Raw genomic sequence first — 17,788 nt, 5'->3', positions numbered from 1 at the left:
TTACGATTGTATATAACGGAAATTGTTTCAAGGCATGGAATACCTATTTCCATTATATCCGATCGTGATAGTAGATTTACCTCAAAGTTCTGGCAATCACTACAGGAGGCCCTAGGAACTCGTTTGGATATGAGCACCGCATATCATCCGCAAACCGACGGGCAGAGTGAAAGAACGATTCAGACTCTTGAAGACATGCTCAGGGCATGTGTGATCGATTTTGGAAATGGATGGGATAAGTATTTACCGTTAGCAGAATTCTCGTATAATAATAGTTATCATGCGAGCATTAAAGCTGCGCCATTCGAAGTATTGTACGAAAGGAAGTGTAGATCTCCTATTTGTTGGAATGAAGTAGGAGATCGACAATTAACTGGTCCCGAGATCATACATGAAACGACTGAGAAGATAGTACAAATCAAGGAGAGATTGAAAACAGCCCGTAGTCGCCAAAAGAGCTACGCCGATGTACGAAGGAAACCATTAGAGTTTCAGATCGGTGACATGGTTATGCTAAAGGTGTCACCTTGGAGAGGTGTAATACGTTTCGGTAAAAGATGTAAACTGAACCCAAGATATGTAGGCCCGTTCAAGATCATTGAACGCATTGGACCGGTAGTTTATCGACTCGAGTTACCGCAACAACTTGCCGGAGTACATAATACCTTTCACGTCTCAAACCTTAAGAAGTGTCTTGCAAAGGAAGATCTCACCATTCCTCTTGAAGAAATCCATGTCGACGAGAAGCTACAATTCGTCGAAGAACCAATCGAAATCATGGACCGTGAAGTTAAACAGCTCAAGCAGAGCAACATACCGATCGTTAAGGTTCATTGGAATGCTCGAAGAGGTCCTGAGTTTACTTGGGAACGAGAGGATCAGATGAAACAAAAGTATCCACACTTGTTTCTCGATGACGCAAAATAGGTACAATTTTAAAATTTCGGGACGAAATTTATTTAACGGGTAGGTACTGTAATGACCCGCACTTTTTCGATCAATTTATACTTATAAGATTAATATTTACATAAATTAAACCTTACCAACATGATAAGCAATCCAAATTGTTGAGACTTATGTTTTCAAAGAGAGTTTTACACAACGATTGACCGTCTAGTTTGACCGATGATATCACGAACTATACAATATATGATAATTATACGTTTGTGTATATATATATATGTATATATACATATTTAACATGATCTAAGGATGTTTTAATACCTCATTTTGTATTAATAACAATAAGTTATAAGTATATTTTGAAACTACTAACTTAAGTTTTCAAAACAATAACCATACGTAACGTTATTTGATATAAATACTTATAACCTATAATGTTTATACATATATCGTATATATAATGTATTTAATCATTTTTTAAAGACTTAAATACATAAAACAATATAAGTATATTCACAAAAGATAGCTATATTTGAATTCTCATTCCATTTTTCACAAAATTTCTATACGTATATCTAGAGTACATGTACTCGTATCATACCTAGCTTCTATACGTATTTACTATTGGTATATACACATAAAATCACCACCAACCAGCCCTTGTTCATACCTTATGTATAAGGTAACTCTCTTGTTCATGCCTTATGTATAAGGTAACTACTTTTGATGTTTAGTATGACTAATTACATAAAAATACAACATGAAATTTTGTCCATGTTTTTCCATTAATCATGTTTTTATGGCCTTAAATACATCTTCCATTTTCAAATTTTACTACCTCATTTCTTTAACCAAAAACACACTCTTAAGAAACTCCATAACCATTCAGCTAAAATCCATGAAGATCTAGCCATAAAAACATCACTTAATCACCATAAGAAAACTCTTACAAAAACACTTCAAGAATCCTTCCAAGAACACAAGTTTACTTCCAATCTTTCATTCAATTCCATCACCCTTTTGGTTCTAGGTTCTTACTCCTCTTTTACAGCAATCTTGTCCAAGTAACTTGAGGTAGTAACTTTGTTCATAACCTTATTTGATTCATATATATATATAGCTATCTTATTTTATGGTATAAAATTTTAACAACAAGAACATAGTTTGAATGTTTTCAAACTTGTTTGCAAACTAAATAGATCCTTCTAACTTAACTTTTAAAATACTTCAAGACATGTAATATATCATAAATATATGCTAATTTAACAAGGTATAACTTGGTTTTTCAAAGAACACCTTAAAAACTGTTTTTACGACGTCGGAGTGCAACCGGGGGCGGTTTTGGGTTGGATAATTAAAAACTATTTTGAACCTTGAATTGGAGGTTTATTTTCTAGAAAAATGATATTTACTATGAATATGATAACACATAAAAAATTTCATGATTTAACTCAAAGTATAAGTATTTTTAGAAAAATAATCATTTAATATTGTTTATATGATGGAAAATGATTAACTTCATAAGTTTCACCAAAGTTTGACCTATGACCTGTGATTTTGAATACAAACTAAGGTATTTACAGTTCATATTCTTAAAGAGGGACTCGATCCAAGGAAGTGGCAAGTTGAACCAACGAAAACGGAGTTGTAACGAAGAAACTATGACCAAAACAAGATCGGATATCCAAAACTAGTTTAGCCACGAAAATAATTGGAGAAAAATTAAATGAATCACATCTTTCTAAAATAACATGATATTTTATATATATGTACTCATAATTTAATTTTATATATTTCAGGACCACCCGTAAACAATACGAGAAGATTAATCATAAGATCCCATGATTGTACGCAACACGTCATTTGACAACACCGGTACTTTATGTACGCAACACGTCATTTGACAACACCGGTACCGTGGGTCAAGATTAATCCCGACCAATACAAATACGATGGGGTTTTATTTATCTCGATGGGGGTTTTATTTATTAAACACCTAAATATGAACCATTAAAATTGAATTACTAACATCGGACTGCTAACTACGGACTAAGAAATTATTAAAACTATTAAAAGTATAATAAGTATATATATGTGACGATTGTTTAAAATGGAAATATATTGATAAACTATATATGGATAGGTTCGTGATATCAACCAGAGACCAAGTCAAAATATATATATCTTCAAGGCAAAAGTGAGTATATAATCCCACTTTTAAACTCTAAGTATTTCGGGATGAGAATACATGTATTTTATGTTTTACGTTATGGACACAAGTAACTGAAAAATATATTCTACGTTGAGTTGTACCACTGGCATACTTCCCTGTAGCTTGGTAACTATTATTTACAGCGGTATTGTAAACGCGAATCCTGTTGATAGATCTATCGGGCCTGACAACCCCAACCGGACTGGACGACCAGTATTCAACGGTTGCACAATACTTCGTTTCGTAACTACACTTGGTACGGTGTAGTAAGATTTCATAATAAAGGGAATATGCGACGTGATTAAATGTTAAGTATGGTTACCAAGTGCTCAACCACTTAGAATATTTTTATTAAAATGTTTATATATGAAATCTTGTGGTCTATATTTATATCGCTGCCGGCATTAAACCTATATCTCACCAACTTTATGTTGACGTTTTAAACATGTCTATTCTCAGGTAATAATTAGAAGCTTCCGCTGCAGTATGTTGAATTTAAGCAAGATCTTGCGTACGCATATTTGTGTCAAAAATAAAACTGCATATCCGAGGATTTGTATTGTAAAATATGCTAGAAATCGTGTTGTTATCATCATTTGTAAAGTTTGTAAGTCTAAGATTATCGCTAAACGATAATCATCTTTATGTTGTCTAAAGCTTGTACTAAAATAAGAATCATGGTTTGTAATGTATAATATATGCAGTTGATCTTTTAAAAATGTCGCATATAGAGGTCAATACCTCGCAATGAAATCATACGTTATCTAACACGTTCTTATGGTTAAGGACGGGTTGTGACATAGGAACATAATAAAACTTTCATTATAAACATTATAATTAGTGACAAAATAATACAACTTATTATTATTTTTGTAAATATTGGTAATTGTACCATTTTTAGTATTATTATTATTAATATGAATATGTTTAGGATTATTATTATTGTTATAAAACAATACAAGTTATTATTACTCTCACTAATATTAGCATAAATATCATTTTTATAATTATTAGTTTTACTATTATTATTATTATTATTATTATTAACATATGTATCAATTTTAATAATATCGTTATTTATATTAGTATTATCAATATTAAGAAAGTTATTATTATTAGTAAATTATTATTATCAAAACTATTATTTTCGTTACAAATAAATATTTTGTACCTAAAATATACTTAATACATATATTATAATCATATTAATAGTTTATATATCACCTACCAATTATAATAACATTATTTATATAAATAATTATATATAACGAATCAAGAATATTTTCATATAATACTAACCATATATATATATAGAGAGATATATTAATATAACCAAATATATAGATATTAAACATTTAAAATATATAAAAACTAAATAAGTATAATATATAATTCAAGTTATAATATATAAACTTGTTCGAATACGATTATACATTTTAATATATATACAAATGATATAGGTTCGTGAATCCGAGGCCAACCTTGCATTGTTCAGTTTGTCTAATGTTGTCATATGTATTTTTACTACAAAATACATTAGATGAGTTTCATTTGCTCTTTTTACTCTTTACACTTTTGGGCTGAGAATACATGCAAATGCTTTATTAAATGTTTTACAATATTTATATGCGTGAGTTTCATTACTCCCTTTTTAAATGCTTTCGCAATATATATTTTTGGGACTGAGAATACATGCAATGTTTTAATAACTGTTTTACAATATTTATATGCGTGAGTTTCATTTGACTTTTTTACCCTTTATATTTTTGGGCTGAGAATACATGCACAATTTTTATAAATGTTTTACGAAATAGACACAAGTAATCGAAACTACATTATATGGTTGAATTATCGAAATCGAATATGCCCCTTTTTATAAAGTCTGGTAATCTAAGAATTAGGGAACAGACACCCTAATTGACGCGAACTCTAAAGATAGATCTATTGGGCCTAACGTACCCCATCCAAAGTACCGGATGCTTTAGTACTTCGAATTCGTTTATATCATGTCCGAAGGAGGATCCCGGAATGATAGGTGAAATGTCCCGTTCTTATTGATTAAAAACATTCCATATTAATTGATTTCGTTGCGAGGTTTTGACCTCTATATGAGACGTTTTTCAAAGACTGCATTCATTTTAAAACAAACCATAACCTTTATTTCATCAATAAAGGTTTAAAAAGCTTTACGTATATTATCAAATAATGATAATCTAAAATATCCTGTTTACACACGACCATTACATAATGGTTTACAATACAAATATGTTACAACAAAATAAGTTTCTTGAATGCAGTTTTTACACAATATCATACAAGCATGGACTCCAAATCTCGTCCTTATTTAAGTATGCGACAGCGGAAGCTCTTAATAATCACCTGAGAATAAACATGCTTAAAACGTTAACAAAAATGTTGGTGAGTTATAGGTTTAACCTATATATATCAAATCATAATAATAGACTACAAGATTTCATATTTCAATACACATCCCATACATAGAGATAAAAATCATTCATATGGTGAACACCTGGTAACCGACATTAACAAGATGCATATATAAGAATATCCCCATCATTCTGGGACACCCTTCGAATATGATATAAATTTCGAAGTACTAAAGCATCCGGTACATTGGATGGGGTTTGTTAGGCCCAATAGATCTATCTTTAGGATTCGCGTCAATTAGGGTGTCTGTTCCCTAATTCTTAGATTACCAGACTTAATAATAAGGGGCATATTCGATTTCGATAATTCAACCATATAATGTAGTTTCGATTACTTGTGTCTATTCCGTAAAACATTTATAAAAGCGCATGAATTCTCAGTCCCAAAAAATATATACTGCAAAAGTATTTAAAAGGGAGTAATGAAACTCACGCATATAATTATTGTAAAACAGTTAATAAAGCATTTGCATGTATTCTCAGCCCAAAAATGTAATGAGTAAAAAGGGCAAATGAAACTCACTTTCACAAATTTTTACTTCGTCGGGAAGTAAGACTTGGCCACTGGTTGATTCACGAACCTATAACAATATATACATATATATCAAAGTATGTTCAAAATATATTTACAACACTTTTAATATATTTTGATGTTTTAAGTTTATTAAGTCAGCTGTCCTCGTTAGTAACCTACAACTAGTTGTCCACAGTTAGATGTACAGAAATAAATCGATAAATATTATCTTGAATCAATCCACGACCCAGTGTATACGTATCTCAGAATTGATCACAACTCAAACTATATATATTTTGGAATCAACCTCAACCTTGTATAGCTAACTCCAACATTCACATATAGAGTGTCTATGGTGGTTCCGAAATATATATATATGTGTCGACATGATAGGTAGAAACATTGTATACGTGTCTATGGTATCTCAAGATTACATAATATACAATACAAGTTGATTAAGTTATGGTTGGAATAGATTTGTTACCAATTTTCACGTAGCTAAAATGAGAAAAATTATCCAATCTTGTTTTACCCATAACTTCTTCATTTTAAATCCGTTTTGAGTGAATAAAATTGCTATGGTTTCATATTGAACTCTATTTTATGAATCTAAATAGAAAAAGTATAGGTTTATAGTCAAAAAAATAAGTTACAAGTCGTTTTTGTAAAGGTAGTCATTTCAGTCGAAAGAACGACGTCTAGATGACCATTTTAGAAAACATACTTCCACTTTGAGTTTAACCAAAATTTTTGGATATAGTTTCATGTTCATAATAAAAATCATTTTCTCAGAATAACAACTTTTAAATCAAAGTTTATCATAGTTTTTAATTAACTAACCCAAAACAGCCCGCGGTGTTACTACGACGGCGTAAATCCGGTTTTACGGTGTTTTTCGTGTTTCCAGGTTTTAAATCATTAAGTTAGCATATCATATAGATATAGAACATGTGTTTAGTTGATTTTAAAAGTCAAGTTAGAAGGATTAACTTTTATTTGCGAACAAGTTTAGAATTAACTAAACTATGTTCTAGTGATTACAAGTTTAAACCTTCGAATAAGATAACTTTATATGTATGAATCGAATGATGTTATGAACATCATTACTACCTTAAGTTCCTTGGATAAACCTACTGGAAAAGAGAAAAATGGATCTAGCTTCAACGGATCCTTGGATGGCTCGAAGTTCTTGAAGCAGAATCATGACACGAAAACAAGTTCAAGTAAGATCATCACTTGAAATAAGATTGCTATAGTTATAGAAATTGAACCAAAGTTTGAATATGATTATTACCTTGTATTAGAATGGTAACCTACTGTAAGAAACAAAGATTTCTTGAGGTTGGATGATCACCTTACAAGATTGGAAGTGAGCTAGCAAACTTGAAAGTATTCTTGATTTTATGTAACTAGAACTTGTAGAATTTATGAAGAACACTTAGAACTTGAAGATAGAACTTGAGAGAGATCAATTAGATGAATAAAATTGAAGAATGAAAGTGTTTGTAGGTGTTTTTGGTCATTGGTGTATGGATTAGATATAAAGGATATGTAATTTTGTTTTCATGTAAATAAGTCATGAATGATTACTCATATTTTTGTAATTTTATGAGATATTTCATGCTAGTTGGAAAATTATGGTTCCCACATGTGTTAGGTGACTCACATGGGCTGCTAAGAGCTGATCATTGGAGTGTATATACTAATAGTACATACATCTAAAAGCTGTGTATTGTACGAGTACGAATACGGGTGCATACGAGTAGAATTGTTGATGAAACTGAACGAGGATGTAATTGTAAGCATTTTTGTTAAGTAGAAGTATTTTTATAAGTGTATTGAAGTCTTTCAAAAGTGTATAAATATATATTAAAACACTACATGTATATACATTTTAACTGAGTCGTTAAGTCATCATTAGTCGTTACATGTAAATGTTGTTTTGAAACCTTTAGGTTAACGATCTTGTTAAATGTTGTTAACCCAATGTTTATAATATCAAATGAGATTTTAAATTATTATATTATCATGATATTATCATGTATGAATATCTCTTACTATGATATATATACATTAAATATCTTTACAACGATAATCGTTACATATATGTCTCGTTTAAAAATCATTAAGTTAGTAGTCTTGGTTTTACATATGTAGTTCATTGTTAATATACTTAATGATATGTTTACTTATCATAGTATCATGTTAACTATATATATATATCCATATATATGTCATCATATAGTTTTTACAAGTTTTAACGTTCGTGAATCACCGGTCAACTTGGGTGGTCAATTGTCTATATGAAACATATTTCAATTAATCAAGTCTTAACAAGTTTGATTGCTTAACATGTTGGAAAAATTTAATCATGTAAATATCAATCTCAATTAATATATATAAACATGGAAAAGTTCGGGTCACTACAATAGGGGATATTCTTATATGCATCATGTTAATGTCGGTTACCAGGTGTTCAATTCATATGAATGATATTTTTGTCTCTATGCATGGGACGTATATTTATGAGAAATGAAAATCTTGTGGTCTATTAAAATTATGAAATGATTATTTATGTTAATCTAATGAACTCACCAACCTTTTAGTTGACACTTTAAAGCATGTTTATTCTCAGGTACGAAAGAAATCTTCCGCTGTGCTTTTGCTCATCTTAGTGATATTAATTGGAGTCATTCATGACATATTTCAAAAGATGTTACATTCGAGTCGTTAAGTTCATCAAGATTATTATTAAATCAATTATAGTAAGATATGTTATGAAATGGTATGCATGTTGTCAACTTTAGATGTAATGAAAGATTGTCTTTTCAAAACGAATGCAATGTTTGTAAAATGTATCATATAGAGGTCAAGTACCTCGCGATGAAATCAACTGTTGTGAATCGTTTATAATTAAGATGGACTTCATCCGGATGGATTAGGACGGGATGTCATAGTTGGTACCAGAGCGGTGGTCTTAGCGAACCAGGTCTGCATTAGTGTGTATAACTGATAAGTAGTTAGGATGCATTAGTGAGTCTGGACTTCGACTGTGTCTGCATGTCAAAAGTTTTGCTTATCATTTATAGTCAGAAATCATCTGCTTATCATCCTTAGGAAATTACCTGCTTATCATTCTTAGTCTAGACATGTCTTACTGCCTTGACTTGCATAGACAGTGTATAGATAAATTCATATCTTAGCGTATCTGTTACTATAGACTTTGCCTGTCAGCTTCCGTAGATTCCTCCGTAACTTATGGGATTTTAGTATGATATATGCATATGTAAATTATGTATTGCAGGGTACTAATCTATATCCTATAATCTATTTCTTATCGAAAATCCTTTATTTGATCGTACGATATGAATCCCTCAACCAGTTCGAGTCCCTCAGATTCCGATAGCTATTCCGATAGTTATTTCGACAGCTATTCCGACATGGATATTCACCTAAGCTCCGAGAGCGGTGTCACCAGAATGAATCAATCAATCAACCATCCCCAATTCATCTGATGGGTTTGTAGTTGACTTAATCAATGGAGACGCGAAGAAGGTGATCCCTTCCACCAATCGAATTCACCTTTTGACAATGAACCTGAAGCGTTTACCGGCGAACCTGTTTGAGACACTATTTTCTCTCTCATTTCCAGAGTATATCGTCACGAGTATATACTATCTCAGAATCTAAACCTCATTCATCCACTCGTCCGAACCGACAATCATCAAGGTATAATAGAAGAAGTCAACGAGCTTCGTGCCCGAGTTGTAGCCTTGTAAAATATGGTGCAAAACATACCAGCTTCAGCAACATCACCGGCACCAACAGTACCATCAGTAACAACACCCGTACCATCAACAACACACGCTTCAACATCTCATTCTGTACCTCGATTTTAATCATCATACTACATATCGTTCTACATCAATTATCTTCGTTCGACATGGTGATTATGTAATCTCTAATGTTTTAGAGATTTTATATTCTTGTTCAAACGGTAAATCAAATGAGATTAATATCATATTAACTCATTAAATCCATGATTACATCTGAAGAGAATATATATGTAAGTATATTTTCATAAAGATTGTAATTAAAAATTCTTTCGTACAAACTGTTAATGGTAAAAATATTTTAACGGGTAGGTAATACCCGAGGAATATTTAGATTTCACATTAATAAGTTAAACTGTACATTCTTCGAATCTGATTCAACAGTCATTTACTATCCTACTTACAACCACCGTTATACGTATCCGTTCACCGCAGAATAACCATTTTCATTCAATTTCATATTTGGATTTTGACCTATCAGAATCCCACAAGTGGCATAATGAAAAAATAATGGACACAATAAAAATTGATTAGAAACAGACTAATTAACAATATGAAAAATTTTGTTAAGAATCCACGCTAACTGTTTCCAGCTAACTGTTCCTAGCTAACTGTTAATTCCGTATTACATTTTATTTATCGCAATTTAATTATCGCAATTTACATTCTCGCAATTTTATTTATCATCATTTAATTTCTGTTATTTACTTTACGCACTTTATTTATCGTTATTTAATTTCTGTTATTTATTTTACGCACTTTAAATATCGGGACACGTATACAAGGTTTTGACATATCATATCGACGCATTTATATATATTATTTGGAATAACCATAGACACTCTATATGCAGTAATGAACGAGTTCTCTATACAGGGTTGAGGTTGATTCTACAATAATATATATAATTTGAGTTGTGATCGAGTCTGAGACGTATACGGGTCACGACACGTATTAATTAATTCGAAAATTATATATTGCTAACTGTGGACTATCAATTGAGGACCACCAACATTGGACAATTAAAATGAATTAAAATATTGATTATAACATATGAAACTAAACAATTCTTCAAGTTTGCCACTTGATTTCATCTTAAACCTCATTTGTATCTCGTCGATTACAATCTGCATTCAAACCTTTCATAATTCTTGAAAACACCTCAATCGAGAGGATGAACCAACCGCACTCCATCTACAAAAGAAAAGGTTGATGCATATAGTCATGCACCTGAGAAACTCTCGGCAACTGAGTAAACGTTTAAAACGTAGCTATGCTAATTTCTTAGTGTTATTATTACCTAAAATAACTTGGAAATCCCTTTCAAAATAGCCAATTTTGTCACAGCTTCAAAAGTCAACTTCAACTTTTCAGTCGGACTAGCCTTATTATCACCTCGATATATACGTTGCCCTTTTATCATCATTACTGAAGATCCGTTTATATTCCACCACATTAGCAGTAAACTTACCAGCAACTTCATTGATTTTTGACTTTCTTAAAAGTTATTACATTCATTGAAATCCTATCATATACTCATCCGCATCTTATAACGAGAACTACCATACCAATTACCGAGAATCAGCAATCAGTATTTCAAATCTCGTAGCATTTCTACATCAATAGTTATATGTATACATATAACAATTATCTTCTAGAATTACGATCTTCAATTCTAAACTTTTGAAAAACACCCAGCCTACGAATCAATACATTGAACTTTGAAAAAAAAACTGAATGAAGCAGCAGAAACTGGAGACAACTGTAAATGACCTTAATCATCGGAAGTTTGATGATAAAGAATAGTATGTTGGAAAAGCTCAGAAAAGTTGGAACTGGAAACCGGATTGAGCAAACTACGAAGGAGTCTCTGAACAAATCACAAGGACTAAACTTCTACATTAAGAATCCTGATGATTCTATTTCTGATGAAATCTTTAGCGAATACCTTGCTTCTGACTCCAAACTCTTGCGGACAAATTTTCTTCACCATCCTTCGATATTAGAAATTCCAAGGTATCATCGTATCTTTCATTATAAATCTCCTCCATATTTCTGAAGATATTTTCATAAATATTCTTATCTGAAATCATTAATCTCTCCGTGCTATCAGTGTTACATCATATAGAAACTATTAGTTTCTATATTCTGTAAACTTTCGAGCTTAAAATATGAATGTTATTGAAGTAATGTTGGGAACTGATGCATGAGTTAGTATAATATAATGACACTTGATCAACGTGATTATATTACAGTAAGTCATGCTGAGTTTCTAATGGAATGTGATGATTCACAGATCATAACGTCATCATGTGCCATGTTACATAACTCTTTCATTCTGCTTAACTTCTGAACATATCAATAAAATATATTCTTGATAGTTCCATTCTCAGTGATTCTGGTAATTTGACAAACCAAATCGTGCTATTACGTTCTTTCTTGTTTAGAACATTAAGTTCATTCGAAACTCCATACTTACGAATTCTGGACCATTATTCGCTTGATTTAAAGTCGGAAAGTGAAAACAAGAGCATGAAGCTCCAATATATAAGGGAAAATATAAAGCCCAACAACAACACTGAAATTACAAACTGTGGATATCAGTGCGTATAGCAATATAAAGACACGGGAGAATTATAAATACAATAATCCCTAGAGCGTAGTAGAAATAAACAGATTCTTCCGGTGAGAGTTGGAAAAGAAGAACGAGCATTGCGATAGTTAGAATAAGAACAAGGATTAGAACCGGATTAAGCATCATTATAATCTTTTGGATATATGAACTGAGAAAGAAGGTATAGAAGTGGTGGAAACTGATGGAACGGAAAAGGTAAATTTATAATGGAAATATCAGACAGAGTAATCGAGGCAGATCACCGTATTTAATTATAGAGATCTTAATTCCCTTACTCACCGAAGAATCAAATCTTTAGATTTCGAAGAATTTCTTTAAATCCCTTGAATTCCGGAATTCAACCAAGACAACGTCAAAAGCTAAGACGCACCTTATTTTCTAATTTTCACCGTGACTACATCAAAAGTTAAATCTCTATCTTAATCTGTTGTGACAGCTTCATTCGTACGCTTCACCTAATCGAAATATTTTATCTATATTAGTCATTAATGATAAAACTCTATTTATCAGCTCATATTCGTCAGGAAAACATATTTATTGTTAGCCATGACGACCTCACTCAAATTTCGGGACAAAATTTCTTTAACGGGTAGGTACTGTGATGACCCGGGAATTTCCGACTAAATTTAAACGTAATCGCTATGTGATTTCGACACGAAAAGCAAACTCTGTAATGTTGAGTCTCAAAAAGTTTAAACTATTTTCATATATCCATTTAACCCTTGACTATTTCCGATGATTCACGAACAATTTATTTTGTAATAAAATATGTAATTTAATATGTATATATATATATATATATATATATATATATATATATATATATATATATATATATATATATATAAATATATATAAACAAATGAAAATGTAAAATAGAATACAACTAATTATTGTAATGAATCTATATATAAAATATAAATGATTTTAAATATGACTACGAGGATATGTATATTCTAATATACTAAAATATATAAATAATTAATATTATATGTCGGTTAATAATAAATTATAATATTAATAAATATAATTACAAATTAAGATAAATGTTATATTACTATTAGTAATTTCAATATCATTATTACTAAATTCATTAATATTAATAATGGTCATAATAATAAATATTGCATATTAAATTTTTTTTAATAAAGTTAATGTAATGATTAACAAAATAAATACTTCAAATGTAAATATTACTATAAGAACAATTTAAAATTTATATTTAGTTGTATTTTAGATATTATTAGCTAATATGATTAATACATGTATCATTTATTGATTACTAATAATGTTATTATTATTATTAGTATTATAATTATTATTAGTATTATAATTATTAATATTATTATTATCCAATTGATATGATTCATAACAATTTTTTTTATATTAGTAGTAGTCTTATTGTTATTAATAATAATAATATTATTATTAATATTATTATTATTATTTCTATAAATATTATTATTAGTATTTTACTAAATAATTATATGTATTTAATTATTAACACAATATTAATTTTAAAGTAGTATTAATTTGAATGGAACAAAAATATTATATATCAGAGATCAATCGTACGAAGTTGGTAACTTTCATTTTCTGCTTTTTAATTTTTTTGGCTAGTACTGATTGTAATTGTCTACTACAAATTATGATATCAATTTCTTCAGTAAACCATCGAATAGAAACAGAAGGATATACATTATTTTTTTTTCTTCTCCACGCCCTGTATCTACACTTGTCAGTCAAAAATTGAAATCGTATCAATTGTCAAAATCTATTAATGAGGTCTTGTTAGGAATTCCATTTAAAGACTATCTGCAAAGTTTGGATTTCCAATTCTTCATATCGAATTCGAATTTTGGAGTCAAAGCTTTATTTCAAAAAGTCAACCGAATTGTTCATGGTAAAATTCGAGCTTGTTTTAATGTTTTAAGTCTAATTGTTGTTTCAGAAAGTTTCCAAGACTGATTTAGAACATATTTCGTGAAGAAATCGTGGCTTAAAACAATCTTAAATTCATAATCAAAACTTGAGTTTATGTTCTTGAAACTCAAAATTTAAAAAGATCGATTTCGAAATAAATTTCAAAATGTATTAACGCAGTCATGTTAGGAATCCTCTACTCAAACTTCCCGCAAAATAGCAAATTCCAATTCATTTTAACGAACTCGAATTTTCGAGTCAAAGTTTTAAAAGCAAAAAGTCAACTTTTGTTCATCAATCAAATCCGAATTTTTTGTGAAGATTTAAGTTAAATTAACAATCCCAACAGCATAAAGGATTGATTTGAAACGTGATTTGTGTTATAAGTTTTGCCTACAACATTATCAAAACGAAAATCAATTTTTTTTGGGCAATCACGATGCAGCAACCTCTTTTTTTTTTTTTTTTCCTTCTATTATGGATAAAAATAAATTTGGTATAGTTTTAAATATAATTAGGAATCTAAAACATTGTTAATATGTTTTAAAAGGGTCGTTCGATTTCTGAAAGGATGAAGGAAATGATGAAACAGAAAGTGTAAGCTATATGCATATATATGGGTGGTAATATTTCAGAAAATTAGAAACAGCAGAGTGGTTAAGGATGGGTGTGGGTAATCGAGAGGTCGTGGGTTCGAGTCCCGTCGCGGGCAGATTATTTTCTTTTTAATGCTTCTAAGGTATAATTTGATATTTTAATTATTATTATTATTATTATTGTTATTGTTAGTACTAATTATTATTGTTATAATTGTTATTATTACTAAAGTTATTATAATTACTTAGTATCATTATTATTATTAAGTATTAGGATTATTATTATTATTATTATTATTATTATTATTATTATTATTATTATTATTATTATTATTATTATTATTATTATTATTATTATTATTATTATTATTATTATCATTATTAGGAACATAATAAAACTTTCATTATAAACATTATAATTAGTGACAAAATAATACAACTTATTATTATTTTTGTAAATATTGGTAATTGTACCATTTTTAGTATTATTATTATTATTATGAATATGTTTAGGATTATTATTATTGTTATAAAACAATACAAGTTATTATTACTCTCACTAATATTAGCATAAATATCATTTTCATAATTATTAGTTTTACTATTATTATTATTAACATATGTATCAATTTTAACAATATCGTTATTTATATTAGTATTATCAATATTAAGAAAGTTATTATTATTAGTAAATTATTATTATCAAAACTATTATTTTCGTTACAAATAAATATTTTGTACCTAAAATATACTTAATGCATATATTATAATCATATTAATAGTTTATATATCACCTACCAATTATAATAACATTATTTATATAAATAATTATATATAACGAATTAAGAATATTTCCATATAATACTAACCATATATATATATATATATATATATATATATATATATATATATATATATATATATATATAATATAACCAAATATATAGATATTAAACATTTAAAATATATACAAACTAAATAAGTATAATATATAATTCAAGTTTAATATATAAACTTGTTCGAATATGATTATACATTTTAATATATATACAAATGATATAGGTTCGTGAATCCGAGGCCAACCCTGCATTGTTCAGTTTGTCTAATGTTGTCATATGTATTTTTACTACAAAATACATTAGGTGAGTTTCATTTGCCCTTTTTACTCTTTACACTTTTGGGCTGGGGATACATGCAAATGCTTTATTAAATGTTTTACAATATTTATATGCATGAGTTTCATTACTCCCTTTTTAAATGCTTTCGCAATATATATTTTTGGGACTGAGAATACATGCAATGTTTTAATAACTGTTTTACAATATTTATATGCGTGAGTTTCATTTGCCTTTTTTACCCTTTATATTTTTGGGCTGAGAATACATGCACAATTTTTATAAATGTTTTACGAAATAGACACAAGTAATCGAAACTACATTATATGGTTGAATTATCGAAATCGAATATGCCACTTTTTATTAAGTCTGGTAATCTAAGAATTAGGGAACAGACACCCTAATTGTTGCGAACTCTAAAGATAGATCTATTGGGCCTAACGAACCCCATCCAAAGTACCGGATGCTTTAGTACTTCGAATTCGTTTATATCATGTCCGAAGGAGGATCCCGGAATGATAGGGGATATTCTTATATGCATCTTGTTAATGTCGGTTACCAGGTGTTCAATCCATATGAATGATATTTTTGTCTCTATGCATGGGACGTATATTTATGAGAAATGAAAATCTTGTGGTCTATTAAAATTATGAAATGATTATTTATGTTAATCTAATGAACTCACCAACTTTTTGGTTGACACTTTAAAGCATGTTTATTCTCAGGTACGAAAGAAATCTTCCGCTGTGCTTTTGCTCATCTTAGAGATATTAATTGGAGTCATTCATGACATATTTCAAAAGACGTTGCATTCGAGTCCTTAAGTTCATCAAGATTATTATTAAATCAATTATAGTAAGATATGTTATGAAATGGTATGCATTTCGTCAACTTTAGATGTAATGAAAGATTGTCTTTTCAAAACGAATGCAATGTTTGTAAAATGTATCATATAGAGGTCAAGTACCTCGCGATGAAATCAATTGTTGTGAATCGTTTATAATTAAGATGGACTTCGTCCGGATGGATTAGGACGGGGCGTCACAGGTTACCAGAGAGAATTCAGGAGGATGTGAGTTCAAGCGCGCCCACTTCAATGCAAAAGGCAAGCCGAATGGCTCACAAACTTATAAACCAGATCGAGGGAAGGATTAAAGAACAGGCGCCCGAGGAGGTTAAAATGAAACAAGTCAAGAGAAAGTGGGAAGAACCCAGTGACAAGAGTCACAATTTCAACAATCAACACCACAATCACAACCACAATCGCACCATTTTTCGCAACAACAAACGCAACAAAAACCATTCCAACAACAACAACTACAACAATCATCCCAACAATAATACCAACCGCAATAACAAAAATTCCAACAACAATTTCAATAACAACACTGGTAATTAAAATCAGAAAATTCCGTGTCTGAGGTGTGAAGGGTACCATCCAACTACTTTTTGTCCAGCAACATGTACTAAATGTAATAGAAAGGGTCATGATACAACGAAGTGTGAAATTTATGGACCATCGAGTAAAGGAACAAGTAATGCCCACATTATTTGTTTTGGATGCGGGAAGAAGGGCCACTACAAAACTGCGTGTCCAAACCAGGGAAATA

This window comes from Rutidosis leptorrhynchoides, chromosome 7 (genome assembly GCF_046630445.1).
Source record: "Rutidosis leptorrhynchoides isolate AG116_Rl617_1_P2 chromosome 7, CSIRO_AGI_Rlap_v1, whole genome shotgun sequence".
Taxonomy (NCBI): Eukaryota; Viridiplantae; Streptophyta; class Magnoliopsida; order Asterales; family Asteraceae; genus Rutidosis; species Rutidosis leptorrhynchoides.
Note: the sequence above shows the minus strand (reverse complement) of the source record.